Source organism: Penaeus vannamei, chromosome 23 (assembly GCF_042767895.1).
Source record: "Penaeus vannamei isolate JL-2024 chromosome 23, ASM4276789v1, whole genome shotgun sequence".
Taxonomy (NCBI): Eukaryota; Metazoa; Arthropoda; class Malacostraca; order Decapoda; family Penaeidae; genus Penaeus; species Penaeus vannamei.
In genome coordinates, this window is record NC_091571.1 from 9,675,656 (window position 1) to 9,680,655 (window position 5,000).

The following is a 5,000-nucleotide window of genomic DNA, read 5'->3' on the forward strand; positions in this document are numbered from 1 at the left end:
TCTGTTTGATCATTTTTTATGATTATGAAAGTAATGATAATAACGAAAATATAGTAATGAAAATTATGATGATAATGATGATTTGAATGATAATAATGATGACAGAAATGATAATGATAATGACGATGATTGAAATAATACTTTTGATAAGAAGGATTACAATGATTGTAATAATGATAATAATGAAAATGATGGTAATGATGTTGATAGTTATAACAATAACAACAATAATAGTAAAAATAATAATAGTATTGTTAATGATCGTAAAAATATTGATAGTAATAATGATGATTATAGTAATATCAATAAAAATAATTATGATAATAATAACAACCATTATTATCATTATCATCATAATTATTACTATCATCATTAATATTATCATTGTTATCATCATTATTAATATTGCTATCAATAATAATGATAAGATTAATGATAATAGCAATTATAATCATATCTAAAATCATAACCACCCTGTAATAAAAAATTTAAAAATCTATAATAACGAAATGCAACGCAAGTATCCCCTTTCATCCCATAAAAAAAACATCTTATAATTTTTTTTCCTCCCCTCCCCCCTCCCCCCCTTTCTCTCTCTTTTTTTTCAATCTTCATTTTTCTCTCTCTCTCTCTTTTTCGCCTTTCGTCATCATCAGACGCAAGCAACATCCTAACATCATGTCTGCATCTTTTCTAACGTGTTTTATGCCTCGGGATCTTGTGCACATTTACCGCTACTTGAAAGCAAATCTTAAGGAAGTTGACGGCTGTCTTCAAGCACAAGTGGCAGCCCATCAGTCCTGAGATATCCCCTCCCCTTCTGGCTCTTCCTCCTCCTTCTCTTCCCCTTCCCTTCTCCTCCTTCTGTTCTCTCCCCTCCCCTTCTTGCTCTTGCCGCTCCTTCTCTTCCCCTCTCCTTCTCCTCTCCTTCATCTTTCCCTTTTCCTCTCCCCCCCTCCTTCTCTTTCCCCTTCCCCTCCCCCTTCTTGCTCTTCCCCTCCTTCTCTTCCTTCCCCTTCCTCCTTCTCCTTTTCCTTCTTCCCCCTCCTCTTCTTCCTCTCTCCTTTACCTTCTTTCTTTCTCTCTCCTCCCCTTCTTGCTCTTCCCCTCTCCTTCTTCCCTCTCCTTCTCCTTCTTCTCTCCCCTCCCCTTCTTGCTCTTCCCCCTCCTTCTCTTCCCTTTCTCTTCGTCCTCTGCCCTTCTCCTTCTTCTTCCTTCTGCTCGTCTTCCCTTCTCGTCTTCTCGTCCTCTTCCCCTCCTGCTTCTCTCTCCTCTTCCCTTTCCCTTCCTCCTTCCCTTCCTCTTCCCTTCTCGTTCCCTTCTCGTCTTCAAATCCTCTTCCTCTTTCCTTCCTTCTCTCTCTCCTTCTCCTTCCTTCTTCCTCTTCCCTTCTCGTCTTCTCGCGATCTTTCCCTCGTCCTTTCCTTCCTCTTCCTCCTTCTTCTTTCCCCTTCTTCCCTCACCGCTCGCTGCCCTCCTTTCGTCTCCTTCCTTCTTCCCTCCTTTTCCTTCTTCCCTTTCCTCTCGTCCTCTCCCTTCCCTCTCTGTTTCCTCCATCTCGTCTTCGCGCTCAAGGTTCCCCTTCATTTTCCCTCGATCTTCTCCTCTTTCATTCCTCTTTCCCTTTTCTCCTTCCCCTTTCCCCTCGCTCTCTCCCCTTCCTTTCCCCCTTGCCCACTTCACTTCTTCTTCCTTTCCCTCTCCCCCTCTCTCCTTTCTCTCCCTCCTCCTCATCCATCCTCTCTTTCCTTTCCTTCTCTATCTCTCCTTCCTTCTTTCCTTTTTCCTTCCTCTCCCCTTCCCCTTTTCTCTTCTCTACCCCTGCTGCTTTCCCTTGCTTTATTTATCCTTTTCACCTCTCTTTCACCTTATTTCCTGCTCTCATTTCTCTATCTCCCTTTTCGCTTTCGTTTCCTTCCCTTCTCTCTCCATCTCCCCCGTTTTGCTTCCCTTCCCTTCTTTCTCCATCTCCCTCTTTCTTATTCGTCCCTTACCCTCTCTTTCTTTCTCTTCTATCTTTCTCTCCTTGCCATTTTCATCTCTATCTATCCTTCCTCTTCCTTTCTCTTATTCCCCCCCCCCTCAAATTACCCTTTCCGGTGGTTGGAGAGGAAGAGGAAGAGAGTTGAAGAAGAGGAAGAGGAAAAGAAAGAGAAATAGAAAGTGAACGAAGAAGAAGAAGAGAAAGAGGAAGAGAAGAAGGATTAGAAAGAGGAAAGGATGGAGAAAGAGGCAGAGGAAGGGGAAAAGAAAGAGAAATAGGTAGAGAAAGAAGGAGAAGAGAAATAGGAAAAGGAAGTGGAGGAGGACAATGGATGAGGGAACGAAAAAAAAAAAAAAATAGAGAGAGAGAGAGACAGAGAGAAAGAGAGGGCGAGAGAGAGAGAGACAGAGAGAAAGAGAGAGGGCGAGAGAGAAAGAGAAGGCGAGAGAGAGAGAGAGGGGAGAAAAAAAAGAGAGAAAGAAAAATAGAGAGAGGTGGAAGTGATAAAGAAGAAAAAGAGAAAAAAAATATATATAGAGTATAGAGAGAGAGAGTGAGAGAGAGAGGGAGGGGAGGGAGGATAAAAAAGAGAAAAAAGAGAAAAAATAGAGAGTGAGAGAGAAAGAGGAGGGGGGGGGGGGTTAACAGTTTATCGAGAAAGGAGAGCGAATGAAGAAATGAAAGGATCTATTCCAAATTTTATTTTCCTAGGGACACGGACAAAGGGGAAGGGGAGGGAGGAGGGAGAGGGGAGGGGGGAGGAGAAGGGAGAGGGCAGAGGGGAGGGAGGAGGAGGGGAGGAGGGAGGGGGGGGGGAGGGAGGAGGGGAGAGGGCAGAGGAGAGTGGGAGGAGGAGGGGAGGGGGAGAGGAGAAGGGAGAGGGTAGAGGAGAGGAGGGGGAGGGGAGGGGGGAGGGAGAAGGGGAGAGGGCAGAGGGGAGGAGGAGGAGGGAGGAGGGAAGGGGATGGGGAGGGAAGGGGGTAAGGAGAAGGGAGAGGGCAGAGGGCAGAGGGAGGGAGGAGGGGGAGGGGAGGGGGAGAGAGGGCAGAGGAGAGGAAGAGGGAGGGGGAGGGGGGAGGAGGGGGGAGGGGAGGGGGGAGAAGGGAGGGGGGAGAGGGCAGAGGAGAGAAGGGGGAGGGGAGGGGGGAGGAGAAGGGAGAGGGAGAGGAGGAGGGAGAGGGGGAGGGGAGGGGGAAGGAGAAGGTAGAGGAGAGGAGGAGGAGGGGAGGGGGAGGGGAGGGGGAGGGGAGGGGAACGGATATCGGAGAGAAAATAGGAAATAAGATTAAAACAAGTTAGAAATATGAGACAGACCGACATATCAGCCATAACAGAGAGGGAAATGAATATATTGAAGTCCAAATAGAAAATGATTAATATAGACGGGAATAGAGAGGGGGTGGGGGGAGAGATGGTGGGGGGTGGGCAGACTGAGAGAGAGAGATAGATAGATAGATAGATAGATAGATAGATAGAGATAGAGAGAGAGAGAGAGAGAGAGAGAGAGAGAGAGAGATAGACAGAGACAGAGACAGAGACAGAGACCGAGACAGAGACAGAGACAGACCGAGAGACAGAGACAGACCGAGAGACAGAGACAGACCGAGAGAAAGAGAGACAGACCGAAAGAAAGAGAGACAGACCGAGACCGACCGACCGAGAGAGACCGAGACAGAGAGAGAGAGACCGAGACAGAGAGAGAGAGGGGAGGAGGGGGGGGGGGATGAAGTAGAAGAAGAAGAAGAAAAAAAGTGAACTGTCTGCCTTAGCGCCTTTTAAGATTATGAGATGAATCGGCCGCGCTAAAATGTCGTGCACGTGTGTGTTCACTTATCCAAATTGTTATCACTTAGGATACGACGCAAGGGCAGGGACGGGGACGGGGGTGTAGAGTGGGGAGGAGAGGGGAGAGGGGAGAAGGGAGAGGGAGGGATGAGAGAGGGGAGGGAGAGAGGGAGAGGGGAGAAGGGAGAGGTGGGACAGGAGAGAGAAGGGGGAAAGGGGAGAGGTGGGAGAAGGGGTACGAGAGAGGGAAGAGGGGGTAAGGAGAGAGGGAGTGAGAGAGAGAGGGGAGAGGGGAGAGGTGGGACGGGGGGAGGTGGGCATGGGAGAGGGAAGGGGAGAAGGGAAAAAGTGGGGGAAGGGGCAATACGAGAGAAGGAAGAGGGGAAAGGGGAGAGGGGAGAGATGGGATAGGATAGGGGAAGAAGGGGAAGCAGGAGAGGGGTGGTAGAGGGGAGAGGGGAGTTGGGGTACGAGAGAGAGGAGGAGAGGAGAGAGGAGAGGGGAGAGGTGGGGATGGGGTTGGGGGAGGAGAGGGAAAACAGGAGATGATGGGGTGGTAGGAGGAGAAAGGTGAGAAGGAGGGAGAGGGGAGAGAATAGAGGGAGGGGGTGAAAGGGAGAGACAGGTAGGGGGTGCTGTTAGATGGGTGGGTGGGTGGAAGGAAGAACAAGAGGAGGAGGGGGAGGAGGAGGAGGAGGAGGGAGGAGGGAGGGAGGGAGGAGGAGGAGGGAGGAGGAGGAGGAAGAGGGGGAGGAGGGAGGGGGAGGAGGAGGAGGGGGAGGAGGAGGGGGAGGGGGGGGGGAGGAGGGGAGGAGGGGGAGGAGGAGGAGGGGGGGAGGAGAAGGAGGAGGAGGAAGGGGGAGAGAGGGAGGGAGGAGGAGGAGGAGGAGGAGGAGGAGGAGGAGGTGGGGAGGGGGAGGGGGAGGAGGAGGAGGGAGGAGGAAGGGGAGGAGGGGAGGAGGTGGGGGAGGGGGGAGGGGAAGAGTGAGGGGAAAGAAGTTTGAGGTGAGTGGGAGATGGGATGGGGGTGAGAGATACAGGAGAAGGATGGGAGACTATAAGGAATGAGGGGGTGGGGGGTGAAGAAAGAGAGCGAAGGAGGAGGGAGGAGGGGGTGAAAAAGAGAGGTTGGAGGAGAAGGAGAAGAAAGAAAAGAAGGAGGTGGAGGAGGAGAAGAAGATGAGGAAAAGGAAGAAGGAGTAGGAGGAGGAGAAGATGAAGAAAAAGAAGA